The sequence below is a fragment of the Triturus cristatus genome, chromosome 3_2 (assembly GCF_964204655.1).
Source record: "Triturus cristatus chromosome 3_2, aTriCri1.1, whole genome shotgun sequence".
In the NCBI taxonomy this organism is placed as follows: Eukaryota; Metazoa; Chordata; class Amphibia; order Caudata; family Salamandridae; genus Triturus; species Triturus cristatus.
In genome coordinates this window covers 897454166-897479599 of record NC_140584.1, presented here as the reverse complement: position 1 = coordinate 897479599, position 25434 = coordinate 897454166, and the positions used below count along the sequence as shown (strand labels likewise).

General features: G+C 43.2%; 1 long non-coding RNA gene across 1 annotated transcript in view; it reads left to right on the top strand.

The window, feature by feature from the left end:
- The first annotated feature begins 200 nt into the window (after positions 1 to 200).
- Positions 201 to 25434, top strand: part of LOC146858413 (uncharacterized) — a 57988-nt gene continuing 32754 nt past the window's right edge. The window contains exon 1 of the long non-coding RNA XR_014979693.1: positions 201 to 459. This is a non-coding gene — a long non-coding RNA (uncharacterized LOC146858413). The remainder of the gene's footprint in view (positions 460 to 25434) is intronic.

Here is a 25434-nt window from a genome sequence, read left to right as displayed (position 1 = left end):
GGGCTGCCGTCATGTACTTCCAAGGTTGCTAAACCTGCTTGGGGGATCCAGTTTTCTAAGGAGTTACATTTAAAAAAAAAGAAAATTGTTGCGGTTTCAGTCCTCTGTCTGTTTCTATGCAGGATCCAATAAGTGCTTTCAATGAGTCTGAGATTTCAGTCCTCTGTTTGTTTCCATGCAGTATCCATTTTGTGCAGGGAGTACCACAAGTCAAGGAAGGGGGAGGTTTTTCAAAATGGAGGTTAGGCCCCTGTCGGGCGAAACCTTCTACAGAACTAAGAGCTCTAACTGCAGAGGAGCGGTACCAACCTGTGCAGCCCGGATACAAACAGCGTGCCTGAACTGGAGTGGGCGGGGCCGAGAGTGCAGTCATGAAGGGCTCGGCGCCGGAGGCTAATAATGTCCTAAAGGAGGCGCAGGCTGGCAGCTGTACATATGCAGCTGGCAAGCTTGTCACCGGTAGGTGCAGCACCACTATGGGGGCAAGTTAAGTCGATGTAGGTTTGGCATAGGGGAAGCTCCGGTACGGATCTGGAGGTGAGCGGGGACATCCACGTGTGCACAGCCATTGCAGTGCCCAGGCAGGCGTTCTCACCCCCTCTCATGCCTCCTTGCTGCATGTCAGCCATGACAGCAATTGGCCTGCTGTCCTGCCGCAGGCGCAGGTGTCGGGCTGGATGCACACTGGGTGTGAGCTAGTCACGATCGCGGCTACGGGTCACCGTGTCTTGGCTGCGGGGTGCCAGCTGTCTCTGTCTAGACGCGGCAGGAGCGAACATCTCTGCTCCTGACACTGGCTCCCCTTCCCTGTCTCACGGTGGGCTCTGGGGGTGGTCAGTCAGTCCCCATTCCTCTCTCCAATGCTGGGGGACGAATCGGTGACAACCCCAACGGATTCAAGGACTGCAGAGGAGGTGCAAAGAACGGTGAGTCCTTTGTGGTCATCAGTTTCTCCTTATTCTTGTGTGTTTCGAAGGATGTGGGTATGGGCAGGCTTAGTAGGGATTTTAGCCAAAAAGCTATCCCCAGCCGGGAGCTCCTTCTTCAGGGTCCTCTCTGACCAGCGGCCATCTTTTGCGTGCCACATAGCTAATTCTTTTCCCCCGAATAAAGGCTTTATAAACATCCCATATGATATGTAGTGGAGACGAATCTTCATTTACCTCATGAGACTCTACTGTGCCCTTCCTAAATTGACTAATGACTGATGGCTCCCCTAATAATGTTCTATAGTCCATCTGGGTGGGGCAGATCCCTTATTTAGTAGTAGCTCTTAACTTCCCAGCTGAGTGATCAGATAAGTGGTCCCCGACTGATGTACTACTTCTTTTACTTTTTGTCTCAGCCTCATGCATATAAAAAAAATATATACGGGAGGCTTGGCCATATTTTTATTACAATATACGAAGCCCACCCTCTTCCTCCAAACATCCACTATATTTCTCACTCTATGTTTATTTTCCTTTTTTTTGTGTGCTGTGTATCTAATTATTTTCCCCGAATAAACGCTTCATATGCATCCCATATGATATGTAGGGTAGAGGAATCTTCATTTATATAAAAAAAAACCTCTGCTGTGCCCTTCCTTAATTGACTAATGACTAATGGGTCCCCTGGTAATGTTCTATAGAGTCCATCTGGGTGGGGCAGATCTGTAATAAAGTAGGAGTTCTAACTTCCCTGCTGAGTGATTGGATAAGTGGTCCAGATGATGTACTACTTCTTTTACTTTTTGTGTCAGCCTCATGTCTATAAAAAAAAAGAAATCGATCCAGGAGGCATGGCCATATTTTTTATTATAATATGTAAAGCCCATTTCCTTGCCCACCCTCTGCTTCCAAACATCCACTAACCCTAAATCTTTCATCATATAATGAGCACTGTTCCTAATCTTGGGGGAGTTAACCACTGATCTGGTAGTAGATTTGTCCAGGGTGAGATCTAATAGTACATTAATATCACCTCCCATCACTATATGATTCCCAACCTCCACTAATCGACTATATAACTCTCGGAGAGGCACTGGATCATCGATATTTGGACCACAGTATGCTATGAAAGTATGCCCTAGTGTATGTATCTTAGTATTTACTATCAGCCGTTTCCCACAAAGATCCGCAACATAGTTTTCCACACTAACTTGTACTGAGTTTTTCAACAGGATGGCAAATCCTTTTACATTGCAAGTTTGTCCACGCATACAGGCTAATCCATTTTTGCCCCTTTAAGATTTTATCGCATTCTTCTTGGAGTAGGTGCGTTTTCTGCAATATTATGACATCACTGTCTGATTGTTTTAAGTATTCTAGGATTCCCCTCTTCCTACTTTGTACCTTAAGCCTATTTATGTTCCATGTCAGGACCCTAAAAATATATTTTAGCATTTTTTTCTTTAGTCCTCCTGTCTTTCTGATCTCTCTAACACCTATTGTCTCAAATGAGGATTTCATTTTTTTGTTTATCTCCCACATAAGCCCCACACAGTGATTATCCTGTCTGTTCGTCAGTCTTCCTTTGTGCACCCAGCTAGCCCTCCCCCTTCCCCGGTCTCACTTGGGAACCCTCCAAAGAACCATGTTAGGTAGCTCACAGTACCCTTTAGCTTCGTTATTAATTATGTTTTTGCTTTTATCTGTTGTATCAAACTCTCACCCTCAGTAGGAACGTTATATTGTCCCACATTATCCTTAGAGTTACAGGAAACTTCAATTGAGCAGTGGCGCACAGGGATCTGAGTTCATGTAGATACTCCCCAAACTCCTATTGCCTGTCTTGAGTCACTCTGGAGATGTCTGATCTGATGCGGTGCGTGGTGACAGGTCGCCTTTTTTTAAAACTGTTAGACTCTGCTCTTTTAATGAATAGGTATTAAAATTGACCAGTATCTTCCTTCGTTTTTCCTTATTTGGGCTTATTTTAAAGGAATCCCAATGAATCCTCTGTATATCAGCCTCCAGATCCTCTGAGACTAATGAAGGAATAAACTCCTTGATCAAGTTAATCACAAACCCTTTTAGATTTCTCCCTTCGGCTCCTTCTGAAATATTTAGGACTCGTAAGTTATTCCTTCTAACGTTGTTCTCCAGTATCTTTTCCCCTGTTTCCAGTGTGTGAATTTCTTTGCGATTGGCGTCAATCTCCTTATTTAATACCACTATAGAGGTTTCCATAGAGCATTGTCTCTCTGTGAGGTCAGTCATTTTGGCAAATATTTACTTAATCTCCTCCGTTAGTGCTACTAGCAGGGATTTTATACCGGGTTGCACTGAGGTGTCCTGTTTTTGGCTTGAAGCAGCAATTGTGATTTTCATTCCTGGGGATCCCTGAGAAAGTACTTGAAATCTATTTGTGAGCACTAACCCCACTCCCTCACCTGGGTTCTGTTGTCTTCTTTCCATGTTACAACTAACAGCTGATGGGTCAGATGCATTAGATTGGTAGGGGTTTGTTGTTTCCTCTCTTCTTGTTTGGCCTGTACCTTAAAGAAGAATCACAAGGAGGGCATGGTTTTGACTCTGCCCCTGGGGTTTGGCGGGTCTCCTCAGTTTTCCCTTAGTTTGTGTTTAATGATAGGCTGTGTTCGTAGGCACTATTTTGTGCTGAACATACTTTCTTGAGAACGGGGAGTGTATTCATTTTGCACTCAGGTTTTTAACAATTTGTATGTTTTAATATCTTTGCTTACTTGTACTGCACTGAACTCCCAGCCTGTCTCCGCATCCCCGGTCCAACGCTGGCTTCCAGCCATTTGATTGGAGGGAAGCGGACACACCCTATCTTGACTGACTCGATTCCCGGCTTGGGGAACTTGCGGTAGGGTGACCAGAACCTAGGTCTTCTCGCGCCCAGCCAGCTATTTAGTTTCATGCTGGGCCGGACGCGCCAAAGTCGCGCCAAAGGCAAGCCCATCTGCGCCCGTCCGTGCCAAGGATGCAACAAGGGATGGGATTGCTGCTCGACTTCAACCAGAGTGGGTATATAGTTCTGAGGCTTTGAAGCTCCTTAATTCTAAGGGACATTGTAAATGCCAAGTTGCACCTGAAAAAATATGGGGGGCATGCTCCTGCTATAAGTGCAGAATAGACTTTCTTTCGGGCCCTCCCATATTAATAAATAGGATAAGCCAAAATCAAAGGAGGCTTTATCAATGCAAGATCACTTAGCAAACATTGTCAAGATGTTAAGGATCTAATCCTAGATCAGCAACTTGATTTTTTATTTATCACTGAATCATGGCTGAAGGATTGGTGTAATCCGGATGTATCAATAGCACTTCCACCCAATTACAAAATCTACAGGAAGGATAGATGAGATGGCAGAGGTGGTGGGCTGGCCATTATTATACGTGATTCATTGCATTGCTCTAGCTTTGACCTTGACACTATCAAGGGTGTGGAAAGCTTAGGCTTTTGCATCTCTCTAAACGCCTCCATGTCTTTCTCAGGTGCCCTGATAAATCGGTCTACAGGGCAAAGTTCCACCTTCACAGACTCGCTTGGAGACTCCCTAAGTCAGCTCCTTCTTAGATATGCTAATTTTACGTTGCTAGGTGACTTTAATCTTCATTTGGAATCTAGAATTGCACCAGGAGCGGGTAATTTCTTTCAAAGTATAGATCTCCTTACACTAAACCAACTGGTGGAGCTTCCAACTCATCAGGCGGGCCATATCCTAGATGGGGTCTGTTACAATTTCACGGCCCTTTCAGTAGATACTCCTGTCCCGCTGATTTGGTCAGACCATTTTTTGGTACCACTTACAATTGGGATGCCTCAGAAGAGTTGCTCTGATTTACCATCCTCTGATTCCCAACCTAGACGAAAATGGGCTCAACTAATTGATAATCCAAAGCTGACCCCCTATGCACAGGCACACATGCCCCCTATGACAGGAAACCCAGGGGGGGATTCTTGCCGTCTCCACTCCTGGCTTACAACTGTATGTAATGAGCTAGCACCACTAGAGAAACACAACAAGAACAAGAAATCAAAAACTCAGAAGGCTCCCTGGTTCACGCCCGATTTAGCATTAAATCATTCCAATGTAAGCAACAGGAGCGTAAATGGAGAAGGTCGTACAATAGTGCAGATAGAATAGCTTATAAAAAGAGCAGGAAACTCTATCACCATCATATTTAAATTGCTAAAGAAGGGAACTATTCAAAGAAAATAATGGAGGCCAATTTAGATCAAAAGGTGATCTTCATGATCGTAAAATCTTTCACCAACCCCAAAGTGTTGCAGAAAGAACTACCTCCTTCACAAACTTTGTGTAATGACATTTCAAACTAATTTGAAGAAAAGATTCTCAATATTAAAAAGAATTTTCCAATCACTCCCAGCCATAATGGGGATGATTCTACTGAATCAGTTCCCAGCCCCAGTGCTCACTGCATTAAAACCTTCAAATCAGTACCACTAGAATCGACTCACGAGGCCATTATGGCTTGCAAATCAGGTTCTCCTTTAAATGCATGTCCTCCCATGATCCTCCATAAAATTATTGATATAGTCAACCCTGTCATAAACCAAATAGTCAATTCTTCATTAAATACGGACATTGTACCAGATGAGTGGAAACTGGCCCTGGTAAAACCTCTTAAAAAGAAACAGAATATTGAGCCCTCAGTCCTCTCTAATCTCCGACCCATTTCATTGCTCCCCGTGTTGGGTAAAATAACAGAGACATTTGTACAGAGGGAACTCACGAGATTCATTGAAGCAGCTAACATTCTCCATCCACAACAATCGGGTTTCCGACCGAAGCATTTAACTGAATCAGCCCTTTTGGAGGTTACTGAGGCGCTAAAAATCTTAGCAGACAATGGTAGGAAAGCAGTCCTGATCCTACTCGATTTGTCGGCTGCGTTCGATACTATCTCGCATGACAACCTTTTTTAAAAAAATACTCAAACGCAGCAGCATTTCAGGTACTGCTCTAGAATGGATTAAATCATTTCTTACCAACCGTAGACAAGCGGTGACCCTAGGTACCTTCCTCTCGACAGAGAAACAACAGGCTCCTCATTGAGCCCACTGTTGTTCAATATTTATATGGCCCCGCTCATCTCTCTTATAAGCTCCTTCGGAATCGAAGTAACGTCCTATGCAGACGATACTCAAATGATCGTATCTCTCGACAATGATAACACAGATGCCGATGTGAACTTTAAATGCTGTCTATCGCAAGTTATACAGTGGATGAGGGATAACCATTTGAAATGCAATACCGATAAAACAGAAATTTTGCCTATTGGGAAAGATGTAACTTTCTTTCCGGATATGTGGTGGCCAGAGGGAACTACTCCCCCACCAGATATGGTTAAAGTAGCTAAAATTCTAGGGGTACAGTTCGATACCGCATTGTCCTTTCTCCCGCACGCGTCAGCCACAGCAGGGACCTGCTTTAGCCTAATAAGATCATTAAGGAAATTCTTTTATCTAATTCCGCTTCCGGCAAAGAAATCGGTAGCAGTGGCCCTAATTCTCTCGCACTTGGACTACTGCAACAGCCTCCTTACAGGGGCGAATAAAACCACAATAAAAAAACTGCAAGTGGTCCAAAACGATGCAGCGCGCCTTGTCCTGAGGCTTTCACGCAGAGCGTCTGCATCAGCGGCGCTTAAAGCTCTGCATTGGCTTCCGATTCATAAAAGAATCCTTTTTAAAATTATTTTAATCACTTATAGAGCCATGCTTAAACTAGGACCTAGGTATCAGCACGGTTCTCCCCATATACCACCACCAGGATTCTTAGGTCACCCACAGCCAACCTCCTGAAACCGCCCACATTCAGACGGATAACAAAAGGAGGAAAAACTGTTGCCGTCCTGGGGTCCAAAGCCTGGAACGCACTTCCAATCAATTTAAGATTACAGAAAACGGAATCTCAATTTAGGAAGGCACTGAAGACATGGATATATAACATTTCTGATGTCTGCTGCCTCGCGTTAATTTAACCGGAACACAGGTTGGTATCACATAGGACCCTTCCTTATCGTCTATTCCCCAGCGCCAGGATACTCCTTGCGGAGTGACAGCTTGCGCCTAATAAATGCCAACTTACATGACAAAAATGAGGGAGAGACTATTAATTTGCTCTGTTGTGTTTTACCACTATCAGTCCCTTCATAGTTCAAGACTTGCAAGTTTATGTCTTAGTGCATATCTATTTTTATTACCTTGAGTCTTTACCAAGTCTGCTTCCACAGATCTTTCTGCATCGAGGTGTGGTGTTTTTCTGCTTTGGGCTTTCCTCGTAAAGAAAAGTGGCTGCATCCCGGGGCTTCCCTTTACTGCCCAACACTGTTCCTCGTGTTCGACTCATAAGTTGTTGCTTCTCCTTGTTTTGCTCTTGGCGCCTGACATCTGGAGCACCCACAATGCTGCAATGTGCAGCTGCCAGCCTATGCTGATGTTGTCCAAAGATCCCCGGACATCGATTAGAGCAGAGACTCGTCAGTACGTTGGAATAGTACCATTGGTATATGCAAAATAGAGCAGATGAGGGCTTTGAAAACAAATTATCCTCACCCACTATAGATGGTGAGTCCTAGATATCCAAAGTAAACTTGAGAGGGGCCAGAAACAATATCTTCTTCCCAACATCTTACCTATACCAATGTATACGGAATTTCTTGATCTGCAAAATGTGCACCATTTTCACCATAGAGCATGGGAATAGAAAATACCAGAATACACATTTATTTAGATGCATAGCGGTAGTGTGTTGACCGATGGAGAACGTCAGCCACCAGACTACCACCGATACTGAAAAACAGCAGTAGATATACAAATCTGCACAGTCGGAGGTCATCTATTTCCCTGTAAGAGTCCTGTACGAACACAGTGCTTCACAGCTTAACAGGTGTCTGACATCATTTTAACAAAGCTTCTTGAAATAGAGAAATAGCCAGCTTTCCAAAAGAGGAAAGCAAATAAAATGCTTAATAGTTCAGCCTTGTACAGTAAATTCTAATTGTAATTGTATTTATATAGCGCTTACTACCCCTAACGAGGCGTCAAAGCGCTTTTCGGCGAGTATCAGGCTACTTCGGAACCCAAGGTGGATTAGTGGTGGATTAGTAAAGGGAAATATAAATTGTTCATTGGAGTGGTGGGGATGTGAGATAAGCAATCTGCCGGGACAGAAAATGTCTTAAAGCATAACCTGCTGGCTTGCATCCTTCCTGGGACACCCCAGGATGAACAGTTGCCTGCACAGATAATCTTGGTGTTAAGGAGAAGAGAACTAGTCAGGAGGTAATTTGCACACACGCATTATATGGCTTTATGCTCATTATGGCCACTGTCATGTTATCATGGGTGCTGTTGTGTTTTTCATTTATCTTCCACACACTGAAATCCAACAAATGGAGATCTAGTGGAGCCTTCACAGTGCAGCTTTCCAATTAGCACATTCATTTGTGCTAGTTCGTAGTACTTAGTCGTAAATTTGAACAATGACAGTCCATTAACAGGAAGGGGCAAAGTGTGTGTAGGTAACAAGAGTAATGCAATTTGACAAAGTTTGCATTTAGTGCATTTGCATTCTTCAAGAATTAGCAACACCATTTGCTCTTGCATAAACTTTATTTACTGTTGCTTTTACAATGCATTAATAAGCAGATACATACATTGCAACCAATGAAAGTTTGTAAATTAAATGACTTACTAGTGATACATTTAAGTTAGTGTTTACATGGACAAAAGACGCAGATTCATAGCTTTTGGGGAATCATTAATTATACTCTTTTACGCATCCAGAACATTATATGTTGTTCTGATAAGTGACTGCTATAAAAAGAGCATGGCTTGGCCTACCAGTCCTGGCACCGAACTGTATCAAAATTCACAGTGAAGCAAGCCAATAGATGAAGCTAGCTGACACTATGACCTATGCTTTATGCTGTGGTGGCCGGAAGCAGAATGTGAATGAAAATACAAAGCCAAATGGATGAAGAGGGCTGACTGAAAACCCCGCTAAGAATTTTTGTGAAAACAAAATGCCCTGGTTAACGCAAGACCAAAAAATCAGACAAGTGACGTACAGATTTGCTATTATGTAACACTATAGTCAATGGAAGCATTCACTAGCAAACTGAAGGCCAAACATAATCCTACATTTATAATTCAAAAACAGTGATATTTATTTCATACTTTCATTCTAAACTGTAAAAATAAAAAAGTGTTTACGAATGTCGCAAGAGCAGCAAAAACAACGGAGCAGTATTGATGGCAAAGCAAATGATCCTGTAGATTTATTATCAATTCTGGCAAAGGCCACGAACCTACTTAGAGGTTCAATAGGCTTCAGGAGGAATAAGATACATCAATCTGAAAAATCCTTTTCCTTTCAAGTAGCTTTCAAGTTAGCAGCAGTCCAAAGAACGGAAACATTTATGGAGAATAACAACCAGTCAATGTGATTTTGAGCACATATTTGAGCAAATATTTGGAAATGTGAGTTTAGTAGAGAGCATTCACGCTCAATAAAGCTATGAAATAAGATGACATCTGGGTGATGTGCATAGCATTACACTGGCTAAATCTAAAAGGTCTTAATGACGTGGTGCTTGACATACGATTCTATGAATTTTCAAATGCTAGACTATAAGGGGCAGATTTATGTTTGACTTGCGCCTCATTTACGCCGCCGTTGCATCACTTTTGTGACGCAGCAGCGGCGCAAATCCTGCGCCATGGTGCGGGGTATTTACAACGTGACGCATCTGGGAGATGCGTCACGTTGTAAAGCCCTGCGCCACATTTAGGCGTTCCAGGGCAGGTGGGGGCGTTCCGGCGCAGGAACGCCTCCTAAAAGTCTACAAGATTTCACTCAGTCACTTTTGAGCCCATGCTGCGTCAAAAGCCTGCGCCTGCTTGAAGCAGGCGTAAGGATTGACGCAGCATTGTGAAGATAGGGCCCCCCAGAGCATTGCTGGAGCTGCGTCGCGCTTGCGACGCAACTCCAGCAATGCGCCATTTTTACGGCACAGATGCGTGACGCATCTGTGCCGTTTTTGCCCCATGGTGCCCCATGGTGCGCCGCATTATAAATGCGGCGCATCCATGGTGGCGGAGCTGGGGCGCTGATATGCAGGGATGCGTCAGTTATTATCAATATGCCCCTAAATATTTACCATGTTACTGAAAACAGAGTTTAACAAGAAAATGAGTGACCCATTTCACTTGAATGCAAGCATTTTTTGAAGTGTATGACCCTATTGTGCTACCCCCATCCCCGAAGGCAAAAGGTTTATAGGGGCAGATTTACAAGCCCTTTGCGCCACTTTTGCATCACTTTTAACATGGGAAAAGTGACGCAAAAGTGGCGCAAGGGGCTTGTAAATCTGCCCCATAGTCTCTCAGCGCACTGCTCCATTGACCCTTAGGGGCATGTTCCTCTGTGACTAGGGGCGAGTGTCTGAAAAGTTTCAGCGCCCCGTCCATCATCTCCTTGTATTTGTCATGTTCCTTTTATTGCCAAATTCCAATTTATTTTGTTAAAATTGACTCATGAGTGTATAAGTTAATAATGTTTCTTTATTCTTTATTGAGGTATAAATATTATTTTCAAACAATTTATACAATAATAGTTGTTTCTTAAGTCCGACTTTTTCAATGATTCGAAATTTTAAGATTACTTTCCATCGGTGCCCCTATGCATTTCGGACAGAAATGTCTTCCATTTAGTGCCTCTATGCATTTCAAACCAAAATGTCCTTCTTTAGGGGCGTGTGTCCATTATAAATTCATCTGTGAATAATAACATTAAATGCAAAATCACAGAGATTAAGGATAGCAAGCAAAAAGTGCATTATAACTGTTATAACTGATATTTTTAACGTCTTCACAGGAATAATAGGCAAGTGGGATAATATGAGGAAGAAATTAATTAGTCAGAAAATGTCAACTATATAATAAATGCCATGTGCTGGTTGCAATTAACTGCTGACTCAACCAACCCCTCCACATGCATGAACTGTCTGGTTTCATATATGCAGGTTTATGAACTGTGATCACGTCAAATATGCCATTTCATTATGATGCCATTTCACACTGTTAGTATATTACAAGCAAATTTGCTTCAGTAATGAAGAATATTTTCATAACTGTGGCTTGCACGAAAAACGTGTTGTAAGTTCATTGTGTGGGCCAGTATCTAAGGTCTTTCAATGTACTTTCATTTAAATACAGTCAATTAAGCGAATACAATAGTGTTTCTGACAATGAAAACATCTAGATTGCAAAGCAAGCCAAAACAACTATCAGGATTGAATAACCCCAGTTTTGCACAGAGGTCCTTAGGACCCAGAAATGAGTAACAAACTGAACTGTCTCAGTCATATGCTAAATATCACTGGGGCAAAGTACTGGAAGTTGATGCTCCGTGCACAAGGCATTTAGTAGCAATTGTAACATTTGTACTCAAATTCTATCCTATCGATGGTTTGCAAGATCACAGAGACTAACTTCGGATAGTTGTCGTCTCAATGGTACAGTTGCCAAATGGAAGCTAACTTGCAACATAGACATAAAAAGCAATGATGGATGAACATTACCTATAGACATTCAATGTGAATGATTATTATTCTGTCAAACCAACCAAATAGTATGGCTGACAACTACAGATCTCTTTGTGAACGTATTAAGTGTAACAAAACTGAGCAGGCTGGCAACTACAGTTCTTTTTGTGAACTTAGAAAGTGTAACAAGACTGAGCTAGTCACCATCATAACAGTCCATGGAAAATGAAAACAACTTCTAATCAAAAATAATATTGGCTAAGTATTTGATATGTTGGATCACAGAAAACAAGAAAGCTCCTTTCTACCATTATGACCCTCAGGTTTCGATATGTCCAATGTTCTTATCCAAAATATTTCCCTTTATAATATTTTCTTATGTCCTTGTCTTCTGGAACCATTGCTATTTCAACAACTTGGGATCTCAGTTGCCTAATGCTGTGTCTGCATTCACTGATATAGAAGGCTACATTTTGTTTAAGATTGTTAGTGCCAATATTGTTTTTGTAATATGTTAGTTTGATTTCTTCTCAGTTTCCTAATAAATAGAAGTTTGCATGGATATTTGAGTGCATATATGCATTTCAAAGTGTCATAGGTAGCATAGTCTACAATTTGTAAAATGTAGAAAACAGTTTTCCGAGTGTTTTTGTGTTTTTCCATGACTACGCCATCATAGGACATTTCCGAATTCTTTAGGTGGGTGCCTCATCCTGTGAACGTGGAACTCACATTACAAATACAGCTCGGTTCCATAAGGAAATCGCAGGCACTCATGGGTTCACAATGCACAACTTTAATCAGGAGAGTAGATGTGTTTCAGCTGATGGACGGTTCACCAGAAATCTTGCTTGGGAATACTTGCAAGGATTTTTTCAAATCTGGATTTAGGGACTTTGTTCAACACCTCTGAACTGGTACACAAACAGGGCTAATCATTTTAAATATTACCTACATGTAGACCAAGACTTTCACGACCCACCAACAACCAGCTCATGACCCACCAGTGGGTCACGACCCCCAGTTTGGGAAATACTAATGTAATTAGGAGTATTAATCTATATATAAAACATACATGCAGTGATCTTTTAAATGTATTAAATATTAATGTAATGCTAGGAAAAATGCATATTATTTAAATCTTATTTAGGCTCTACTGCATTATTTTATTTTAAATTATAAAGATGCATTTTATACCTAATTTAGACAGTAAAGTCACTGCTTTTTCATTCATTAGGGAGAACATTTCGTAGGGGAAAGGAAAAAGAGTTAACACCTCCATTACCATGACCAGTGAAACCTTTTTTATGAACCTGCTGCATCAATTTTGGACTAATTACATAAGGAGTCAGAAAACATATGTCTCCATTTATAAGAGACTGTGAAGTACTTAACGACTCCAGTGTCAAGTCATATAAAGCACAACACTGTGCGACCTAGTTCAGATTTCAAAACATTAGATACAAGTACATAAATGCATAATTGACTTATCTTATGAACCTTCGGACGTGACTTGTAATGGTTTACATACTGCATGTTCTGTAGTTTGGCATGCACATCAATATTCATTTATTTCTGTGATACTTGTTTTATTTGGCCTCAATGGACAGCCGAAAAGAATAAAACGTCCGCCACCAACTTATTATTCATTAAAAAAGTATTTCAGGCATAATAAAGTTGCAGTTTTGCCCAAAGAAGTGAGCGTTGATTGTAGAACGCAATCAATAGTAAAACTTCCTTCACTGGGTGGAAGGTCTGGTAATAATAGTCTATTGCAAACAAGTTGTAACTTGACCTAACTGGAATACATAGTGCTGCAAGATAACAGAAGTAGCTTTACAAATGTCAAAAACTGCATACCTCAGGCTTGTCTTCCCTGCCCCTGTAAGCAGGAAATCAGTCAGCTGAGATTTACATCACAAGTGGATAAGGTCAGGTTTCACAATGTTGTCTTGTTTTTATAGCAATCACTATATTATAGAATAAAAATATAGGAATCAGTCGTGAACTCCTACAGTTAAAACTGCAGATCGTTTATGTTAGAAACACTTTTGAGTGTCTTTAAACACCCAAAAACCCGTTTTACTTTATGTTTGGATGGCATAGCTGTTTTCTTAGAGTCCCTAGGACAAGTAAAGGCTTTTCACGAATTAGGGTTTAAACGTTATGACAATGCAGCAAATGCACCACCTAGTAGGCACCAGACTCAGCACACCCATCCTGCACTCCAAAGGCTGGTGTAATTCATAAGGGATAAGCAATTGAGACCCTGGCGCCCCAGGCTACTTTTGTTGGTGCAACGGGGTGCTGCGGGGCACGGTTTGGTGACTACTGACATATGGAGTAGTAGCATACACAGTGGAGTGCCGTAAAGTGTAAGAGCATATAGTGGAGTAGTGTACAGTGCAGTGGCGTACAGTGAAGTGGTGTAGACTGGAGTGGCGTACACTGAATGGGGAGAGTGTAATAGCACACAGTGGAGTGGCGTACAGTGGAATAGAGTAGAATGGAGTGGGGTAGAGTGGAGTGGTATACACTGGTGTGGCATACAGTGGAATAGCATAAAGTGCAGTGGCATACAGTAGATTGGTTTAGAGTTGAATAAAATATGCTGGAGTATTGTATAGCTGAGGGACATACAGTGGAGTGGCGAACATTGAAGAGGCGTAGAGTGGAGTTGTATACATTGTAACAGCGTAGAGTGGACTGGCGTAGAGTGGATTTACATACAGTGTAATAGCGTAGAGTGGAGTTGTCAGACACAAACACAGTTCCCAAGTACGAAAATGCCTGCACTTCTTCTATGGGGTGGGAGCCAATCCTAAAGGTGACTTTCCTGCCTGGTCTTTTTTCCCATCTCCATGATGTAGATTTGGAGAGGTTAGCGGACAACCCCAGTTTCTCCATGAAAATAACGAAACCATCAATTAGTAGCTGGAGGCCCCACGCGGTGCGTGACAGAAGCACCGCGTCATCCGCATACAGTAAGACCGGTATTTCTCTATTGCCTATCCTCGGGCTATCCGCCCCCAATACCCCCAGTGACTTCTCTAGGCCATTAATATATAGTGTGAATAGAAAGGGTGCCAATATACAGCCCTGTCTAACCCCCCTGGAGCAGGGAAAGGAGTCCGGCATGTCACCCTCATCATTATATCGGACTCGGGCTGAGGTGTGCTGGTGTAACATACATAAAATACTAACCAATCCTGGGTCCACGCCCATGGCCCCCAATAACTCCCACAATTTTGTACGTTTAACCCGGTCAAAAGCTGCTGTCAAGTCCATGAAAGCCAGGAACTTTGTCTCTTTACTAGCGACAGTGTACTTGGCAGCAAGGAGATAAAGATTCAGGCATTGGTCAGATGTTGAACGACACGGCCTGAAACCATATTGGATGTCCGAGATGATGTCATGCTCATCCGCCCAATCCATGAGGCGGTTAAGAATTGCTCTCCCCATGACTTTCACTGAGACTTCAATGAGGGAAATTGGCCTATAACATTGTGGGTTGTCTTTTTAAAGATTGGGACAATTATCGCAGTGGACCATGAAGGGGGCATACCTTCCTCCACTGCTGTGTTGATTACTCTTACTAGGATAGGCGCCCATAAGTCTACTTGAGAAAGCAGAAGGTCCGGGGGGATCCCATCCGGGCCTGGGGCCTTGTTACGGGCCAAGCCCTCAATTCCTGCTTTTATTTCACTTGAAGAGAAAGGGGTTTTCAAAACTATTCGATTTCCTGCCCCCTCGAGTGGAGGTGCTATACTTAAGCATTCATGATTGTAAAGTCCTTTGAAATGCTCCACCAAGGCCTCTGGTAAAAAATGTCAGGCAATTTTAGATTTGTTCCTATCTTGGAAGAATGGATCATTGACAGTTTTCCAGAAGGCAGTCATGTTCCTCGCTTCGGCTACTTCCCTCAGATTTTCCCATGCCTCATTTTGCAGTGAGGTTTTTCGTTGTTTGAGAGCCTGTTTATACTTCCCCCTGCACATGGACACCCTGGTATTATCTTTGGGGACGATCTTTAATACTGCTTTTAGGTCTCTCAAGGCGCTGGAACATTGCTGGTCGAACCACCTGGGGGTATCATCTGCTTCTTTTGTGCTTCTACTTCTAAGTTGTCCATCTATACAATGTGCAACCCCCTCAAAAGCAGTCATTAAGCCCGCCCCCACGATAGCGAGGTCTAGGCACTTCCATATCTGTTGATGTTCCTCTGTTATTAATGCCTTGTAAAGTTTATCAGAATTAATATTTGCCCATCTTAATCTCCTTCCCTGGTCCGTGGCTTTGATGGAGCCTCTAATCTGTTTACAGGGGGGATGCCTAACTTGGTCAGAATCCTGTAGAATCAGGACTAGCGGATTGTGATCACTAAAGATACTTGGTTCAACATTAAAACTCAATATCCAACGAGTTAAGGTGGTAGGTACAAAAATAAAATCAATGATAGAGCCCCTTCCGTTTCCTTTGAACGATGGGGCAATGCCCGGGTCCCCAACTACTCTTATCAGATCCAGTGTGTGTGTTAGGGTGTGGGTGCCCAGCACCTTACTTAGCTCCAATCCCTCCCTAGTATGTTCCATATGTAATCCTGCTTCCCTTGGACATAAGGCCCTTCCCCCTTGCAGTTGAGTAAACATTTTCACAGGTGGCAGTTGAAGTCACCCATCACCACCAACTGTGCGCTACTTGCCCCATTTAATTCTAATCCTGTCAGCCTATGGTCCAATTCTGCCAAACTGGCCCGTGTCTGTCCACCATTATTGGCATTATAGAAGTTAATAAAAATCAGTTTCCGTCCCCTGGTTATGAGTTGTATACCCTGGGAGCAAGGAGAGTCCCAGGCGAGGTCCTCCCATTTTCCCCTTATCCTCAAGTCCACATAAGTGATGAGACCTCCTTTTGCTCATCCTTCCGGGGATCTCCGTGCAGGCACGAAGTACATTTTGTACCCTTCTATTGCAAGGTTTGAGGGATCTACCTCCCATGTTTCCTGCAGGCAGATGATGTTAAATCTCCTTATGTATTCTAGCCAGTCCTTGTTTATTAGTTTACTCGACAGACCCGCTATGTTCCAGCAGATTAAATTAAAAATTCCCGGTCCTCCTAATGTTGAGAAGTTAACACTTAGGTCAACATGCTCCTTATGAGGTACTAACCCTCTACGGGGAGTGGATTCATTGTTAATCTCGCTGTGGGCTAACTGTGATGGGGACTGTGATAGCGTGTTAGTTGATCCCCCACCTGGTCCTCCAGTGTCATTAACATAATGCACATCCTCCAGAGAACCTCCTTGGATGATAAGTGGCTCCTTGGGTAGTCAATCTAGATCACTTAGGGCGGAGACACTTTGAAGGGGGGCATATCGATTAAAAAGCGGGACTGAATCCACCCCGCCCCCCCCGCCCCCCAATCTCCCTGCCCTCAATTGCCTCGGGTCTTCCCTATTCTGGGCTGGCAATAAATCTCTATAAAAAAATCCCAGTGGGCGCAATCTTACCCTGGAATCACTTTCTTCCTGTTGGATACCTTTCTTTTGGAAATAGAGCAGGTTTCTTACCAGCTCCGGGTATCTAAAATTTAAAATTACACAATCTCCCAGGGACCCCTTCCTGCTTTTCCCAATCCATGATACTCTTCTGGCCATTAGAATATGTCTATGATTGCTAATGCTAAAACCTGCATTAATGGTCAACCAATGAGCTGCTTTGTTAATCAATGCGCCTGTGGTTTCTTCCCTGCCTGCTGTGTGTGCATTAATCCCTGTCAGAACCACCGTGTACGGACTTGCGGCTGGGGGTAGACCTAATACTGGCAATTCCTGGGTGTTGATTGCCAGATCCACTGCTGATGGTACTAAATCAGTGAGCCTAACAATTCTAACCCTCTGCCGTTGTGATGCGGTATCACCAGTTTGTCGAGCCTCTGGCCTCTCCCCCCTTTGCTGGCTAGTATCTTCCCTTATACTTGGGTGGCCTTCGGCCATCCCGGTCGTTTTTTCCCACTTTGCACCTCCTGTCTGTGTCTGGCCGGAACCCCCCTGTCACCACCATTAAGTACTCCTGACTCAAGATGTGTAATTATCACAGCATCTCCCCTCCCCATCTGGCGTGGCCCTTTTTCTGATGTGTCCTCTATCCCAGCTTTTGTAATTAGTTGCGCAATGTGCCCTTCTATAATATTAAGCCTCTCTTGCAGGGGCCCCAGGTGAGCTGTCAGTAGGGATTCCAACTTCGTAATTAGATCTTTGTTGCGTCCCTCTGTGACTACTGCCTCACTACAGTTCGGACACCTCATGTGGATCATCGGTGCCCCTTCGTCCATCACCCCCTTCCCTCTTACTCCTCCTCCCTGTCCTACCTTTTTCGTGGCATGCGGTCCCCTTTTCCTCATATCCTTAACTGCGGCTTTGGTCTCTCTTGAATTATTAGTGTTCGTAAAGAGACCCTTCGCCTGTTGTGCTTTTTTTGAGCGAGTAACCACCTCCCCTCTAAGCTCTGGGGTGACTTTTTTCACTATCTCCTGGCTTGCCGTTACATCCTCCTCTACCCTTCACCCTGAGAGGTCAGGTGTCAAGGAGATAGAATCCAATGTCTCCCCCCCCTCATGTAAGGAAGTAATTAAATAATCTTGGTTATTGTCGACTCTCTCAGTATTAACTGGTAATGAGGCCTCCCCTACTGTTGGGAGGGGCGAGTGTATTATAGCCTCGATGGTGACCCCATTCCCCCTAGTACTTTTTCCTGTAAAATAAATGTCTTGGATTAAACAGTTCCAGTAGTAACCTTCTAGTCACTCTTCCTTAAGACGCTGCTTCATTCAAGGAACGAAGACCTTAATGGTGATAAGTAAAAAAAAAAATATATATATATATATATATATATATTCCAGCGTCGTTTCCACCAGAGCTTGCCGAACACACGGCGGGTGCATCCATAATTACAGGGGGTGGAGACCTGTTTTGTTACACAACAACTACCAAAGAGAAGGTGCACTCACGAGGTATTGTGAATAGGCTTTTAATTCTCGCATACGCGTTTCAGCATTCGCCTTCGTCAGTGCGTTTAAAAGTCATTCTTTTTAACACAGCGAGAGACCTTTTAAACCAATGTACGGCCTGATTGGTTGAATTTCGGCCAATGGGAGGACTCCTTTTCACGTGGTATTATTCCGTATTACAGTTCACTTTAGGTACTAATTAACCTTTTAGACCAATGTCAGATTATGCAAAAAACAATGTCCCGGTTAATGCCACTCGTGTCCTGCCACATAGTTATTCTAGGCAATTCTTCTCACTCTCGCTGTGTCACAACGCCTCTCGCCTGCCGCTCGATCTTAACTGTTGGCTTACTGCGGGTGTCCGTCGTATGGCGAGGCACTCCTGGCTTTGAATAAGTCACGACCTTCTTGATCGACAGAGCCTCAAGGCGGCGTTTCTGGCAGCCCAATTAGATTCCAGCGTCGTTTCCACCAGAGCTTGCCGAACACACGGCGGGTGCATCCATAATTACAGGGGGTGGAGACCTGTTTTGTTACACAACAACTACCAAAGAGAAGGTGCACTCACGAGGTATTGTGAATAGGCTTTTAATTCTCGCATACGCGTTTCAGCATTCGCCTTCGTCAGTGCGTTTAAAAGTCATTCTTTTTAACACAGCGAGAGACCTTTTAAACCAATGTACGGCCTGATTGGTTGAATTTCGGCCAATGGGAGGACTCCTTTTCACGTGGTATTATTCCGTATTACAGTTCACTTTAGGTACTAATTAACCTTTTAGACCAATGTCAGATTATGCAAAAAACAATGTCCCGGTTAATGCCACTCGTGTCCTGCCACATAGTTATTCTAGGCAATTCTTCTCACTCTCGCTGTGTCACAACGCCTCTCGCCTGCCGCTCGATCTTAACTGTTGGCTTACTGCGGGTGTCCGTCGTATGGCGAGGCACTCCTGGCTTTGAATAAGTCACGACCTTCTTGATCGACAGAGCCTCAAGGCGGCGTTTCTGGCAGCCCAATTAGATTCCAGCGTCGTTTCCACCAGAGCTTGCCGAACACACGGCGGGTGCATCCATAATTACAGGGGGTGGAGACCTGTTTTGTTACACAACAACTACCAAAGAGAAGGTGCACTCACGAGGTATTGTGAATAGGCTTTTAATTCTCGCATACGCGTTTCAGCATTCGCCTTCGTCAGTGCGTTTAAAAGTCATTCTTTTTAACACAGCGAGAGACCTTTTAAACCAATGTACGGCCTGATTGGTTGAATTTCGGCCAATGGGAGGACTCCTTTTCACGTGGTATTATTCCGTATTACAGTTCACTTTAGGTACTAATTAACCTTTTAGACCAATGTCAGATTATGCAAAAAACAATGTCCCGGTTAATGCCACTCGTGTCCTGCCACATAGTTATTCTAGGCAATTCTTCTCACTCTCGCTGTGTCACAACGCCTCTCGCCTGCCGCTCGATCTTAACTGTTGGCTTACTGCGGGTGTCCGTCGTATGGCGAGGCACTCCTGGCTTTGAATAAGTCACGACCTTCTTGATCGACAGAGCCTCAAGGCGGCGTTTCTGGCAGCCCAATTAGATTCCAGCGTCGTTTCCACCAGAGCTTGCCGAACACACGGCGGGTGCATCCATAATTACAGGGGGTGGAGACCTGTTTTGTTACACAACAACTACCAAAGAGAAGGTGCACTCACGAGGTATTGTGAATAGGCTTTTAATTCTCGCATACGCGTTTCAGCATTCGCCTTCGTCAGTGCGTTTAAAAGTCATTCTTTTTAACACAGCGAGAGACCTTTTAAACCAATGTACGGCCTGATTGGTTGAATTTCGGCCAATGGGAGGACTCCTTTTCACGTGGTATATATATATATATATTTATATCTACTTGATGATAGGCATCTATTCTGTTTGAACTCTGTTAGTTGATGCTTGGTATTAGTGCGCAGAGATGAAGAAATTACTGCGCGCTATTAGTAGGCAATTAGTCTCTGTTGCTTGTTGATTAATCCAAAAGATTACGCTAAGGCAATGCGCAACCCTTATTCAGTAAGTCTCTTTAGTTTCTCACTTAATGCTCTCTCTGTAAGTGTGGTATCTCTACAATGGATTATTATCGTCTCTAATTACAATATTCACTGTAGAGCACAAGATGGACTGAAACCCAAGAGCTATTGGTTCCAAAAACAGCGGTACCTGGATTTCCAGCGAAGCCTCACGGAGGAAAAATATTGAAATTCTACAGACCTCACTGAAGCTAAATAAACTGGAACTCGAACTGGCAGCAAGCGATAAGAATCCTTGCTGAAAGGAAACTTCTGTCAGGAGCGCCTCTCAATACGCTACTTCTCCCACAGAAACGATAATCCTCAAGCGGTCAAAGCAGAAATAAACTAGAGCGCTAACCCCTTTCTTCCTAATAGGTGGCGTAATATTGGAATTCCGCCGCCAATTATATTATCTTATTGCCTATGAAAGCGGAACCATCTGGCTACCAGCTGGCTCCACCTGAGCTGAGTTCTCTTATACTGGACCTTCTGACCCCCACTGGACCCCAGGAATGACCTGCCAACACCGGGATAGTGACGATCGATCCTGACAGTACCCCCACCAAGAACCCTCCTCCTCCTCTCTCTTTTGGCTTCTGTGGGTGAGTCTTATGAAATTCCTTTACCAATTAAGGAGCATGGGCATTCAAACTGGGCTCCCAAGACCTTTCCTCAGTACCAAAACCCTTCCAGTCATCTAAGTAAAACTTCCCCTTCCTAAACTTGGAGTCTATTATTCTTTTCACTTCAAATTCCTCTTCAGACTACACAAGAACTGGAGCAGGGGGCAATTCCTTTCTCAACTCGGGTGGATTTCTTTTGATTAATGAAGCATGGAAGACTGGGTGAATCTTTAACTTAGAAGGAAGCTTGACTCTTACACTTACTGGGTTGACCATTTTGTCCACTTCAAAAGGGCCAACAAATCGAGGTTGACATTTTCTGTTTCCCTTTAATCGCATATTTCGAGTGGAGATCCAAACTTTATCTCCAGGCTCAAAAATTGGATATTCTCTCCCACACTTGTCTGCCTGTTTCTTATAATATTCTTTAGTCTTTTCTAAATTCTCAGTAGCTAGCTGATAGGTGTTCTGTAACTTCTGTACCGCTTCCTCAACAGCAGAAACATCACAATCTATCTTGTCAATCAACATGTTCGGGTGTCTACCTGAATTCAGAAAGAACGGAGAGTAACCGGTGGAGGAATGCACTGAGTTCTTATAAGCGAATTCTGCTGCCCAAATTAAGGTTGGCCAATCACCCTCCTGATCCATCAAGTATAGGCGCAAATACTGCTCCAAATCTTGATTTACTCTCTCCGTTTGTCCATCAGTCTCTGGATGGAAATTAGTCGACAAACGAGAATCCACACCCAAACTCTTTAGAAAAGATCTCCAGAACCGAGACACAAACTGAGGTCCCCAATCTGAGATCACCACTCTTGGAATACCATGAACCTTAACTACATGTTGTGTAAACAAGGTAGCTAGCTGAACTGCATTTGGAATGGATCTTAGTGGAATGAAATGGCTCATTTTAGTAAAATGGTCTACCACCACCTAAATAGTGTAATAGCCCTGACTTCAAGGTAAATCAACAATGAAATCCATTGAAACTGTATGCCATGGATAAGGGGGAATAGCTAAGGTCATGAGTAGACCTTGTGGGGACTGTCTGAGCGCCTTTCCCTTGACACATGGTTCGCAAGAGGCTATATACTGTCTCACATGAGTTTCGATGCCTGGCCACCAGAAAAGGTGTCTAATGAGTTCAAGAGTTTTCTTCACTCCCTTATGTCCCGCAAATGGATTATCATGGAATAACTGAAGGACATCACAGCGTAATTCTTCATTGGGAACATAGAGTTTTCCGTGATAAAAGGGTCTCCCATCCCTTATTTCTCTATCGGGACCTTCCAATACCCAATTTAACCTTTCAGATTCAGATAAATGAACCTTGATCTTGTCTTCCAATTCAGTATACGAAATTGTTCCCACAATCTTTTCTTACGGTATAATATAGGTTTCTTTTGGTTTTTCCTTGTCTTCTCCAGAATTCAAACGGGATAAGGCGTCCGCTTTTCCATTGGCAGATCCCAGCTTGTAGGTCAAAACAAAATTATAGTCTGCAAAGAAAAGGGACGATCTCAACTGCAGAGGGGTGAGTGTTCTGGCGGACTTAAGGAATTGCAAATTCCGATGGTCTGTAAAAACTGTGATTTCATGTCTGGCTCCCCATAAATAGTGCCTCCATTCTTGAAAGGCATCCTTTACTGCTAGCAGTTCTTTGTCGGCTATTGAGTAATTGATTTCCGCAGCTGTTAATTTACGAGATCGGTAAGCCACTGGATGGAGCTGGCCTGTCTCTTTATGCCTCTGTGAAAGCATTCCTCCAATGGCCAAATTTGAAGCATCCGCTTCCACAAAAAAAGGTTCCCCTGGATTTGGGTGAAGTAAAATTGGTGCTGTAATGAACGTTTCTTTTAATAACTGAAATGTCTCTTCAGTTTCAGAATTCCAAACAAACCTTTCTTTCTTTCGGAGCAGTCGAGTGATTGGACTAACCTTCTCAGAGAAGTTATGGATGAAACACTAGTAAAAATTGGCAAAACCAAGGAAGCTTTGTACCTCCTTGACAGTTCGAGGAGACGGCCACTCCTTGATTGCCCTGACTTTGGAGTCATCCATGGATACACCTTCAGACGAAAGCACGAAGCCCAAAAACTCGTGGAGCATGGAATACGCACTTTTCCAGTTTGACAAAAAGTTGGTTTTCCATCAATCTTTGCAAAATTGCCCCAACATGCCCCACATGCTCCTTCATGTTAGCGGAGAAATTGAGGATGTCATCAATGTAAACGACAGCAAAATTATCCAAATATTCTCGTAATATGTCGTTGACAAATTGTTGAAATGCTGCTGGAGCATTGCACAGGCCAAACGGCATGACCTGGTACTCAAACAGACCAAAACAGTTTCTGAATGCTGTCTTCCACTCGTCACCTTCTGCCATGCGTACAAGATGGTATGCCCCTCTTAAATCCAATTTAGTATAGACATGGGCTTCCTTGACCTGATCTAAGAGTTCAGAAATTAGAGGCAAGGGGTAACGGTTCTTTTTGGTGACTTGATTTAGAGCACGATAGTCAATACATGCTTCAAGTTTCCCATGCTTCTTAGGAATAAAGAACAATGGAGACGATACCGGGGACTGAGAGGGCCTGATAAATCCATTGGCTAAATATTTATCCAAATATTCCTTCAGAAATTCGTTCTCAGACTCCGACAGAGCGTATATCCAACTACATGGTAAGGCACCCCTGGTTCAAGCTCAATTTTACAGTCGTACTCCCGATGAGGGGGTCATTTGGTGGCCTCCTTCTCATCGAATACAGACATCAAATCGTTATATTCCTCTGGTATATCCTGAACCTCAACGGTACATATCATGCATGTTTGTTCTGCCAAGAAGGACGGCTGAGGATGAGAAAAACTAGAGTCAAAACAATGCTCTTCACAGTAATGAGAATTCATTTCAATTCTTCTCTTAGCCCAATCAAACTTCGGGTTATGTTCCGTAAGCCAGGGCAGTCCCAAAATGAAATGAAACTGCGGAGCATCAATCAGGCTAAAGCTCAACAAACTTCGATGTCTTTCGGTTCCAATCAATGTGATCTCTTTGGTGTCAAAAGTAATGGGTCCGGAAGACAAATTGGTACTATCAACAGCACAAACAGGTTCTGGTCTTTCTTTCTTGACAAAACAAATTCCTAAAGACAGTGCGAATTTTATATCGCAAACATTTCCCGTAGCCCCAGAGTAGATTATCACCGAAACTTTTTCTATCTCCTTATCTCGAAATTTGATCACACAGGAAATGATCAGATGAGGGACGGAAGATTGCAAAGTATTCACAACTTGTTGAGCATTTGGAGCTGTCTTTGCGGCTGCTCCCACCAGAGCAACTCCTTCTACTGGTGGAGCCTGTCTTTTACCCAAGAGTTGTTCTTTGGTTTCTTGGGACACTCTCTGACAAAATGTCCTGCATTTCCACAATACATGTATAACTTGCCGCTCCTTCTCTTCTCTCTTTATTCTTTGGTCAGCGGACCACGCACAGTGCCAATCTGCATAGGCTCTTCTCCAGCTCCTGCTTCACTGGTCTTAGGAGCATCAGACTTGACTCTATCTAGACGGGGCAGAAAATATCGGACTTCTTTTCTATGTTCATTTTTAATTTCAAACTGTCTTTGGTCAATTAGCAAGTCCAGGTCAATCAATTCTGATACCTCAGTAGGTCTTTTAGGAATTTGGGCTAAGCCATCTTTTAATTCGGCTTTCAACCCTCTGTAGAAAATGGCAGCTCTCTTTGCCTCTGGCCAGTTTGTTTCAACAATTAATTTGTTAAATTGTGCTACGTTTGCGACCAGCTCACGATTCCCTTGCTTTAGATCTAAGAGTTCGTTATCTGTAGTCTCGAGATGGATCTTCGATCAAAAATTCTAAGGAACTCTGCCTTGAACTCTTCAAAATTATACAGAATACGATCGTTGGAGTTCACCAATGAGAGGGACCACGCTGCAGCAACTCCACTCAGGTAAGACAGTACAAAAGCATCCTTAGATTGGTCTTCTTTAAAAATTAGAGGCTTACATAGAAAGTGTAAAGAGCACTGTGTGGTATTCTCGATGTCATAGCGATGCTTTGCCTATGTCATCTAGGTTCTCCAGCTTATTATTATGTCTTAGGAATGTTCTAACTGTTACCTTGGTTAGAGAATGTAATGATTTGAAGAAGGTTCTAAGACAAGGGGCGGTTGATGGAGAAACAGTGATACATATTGAG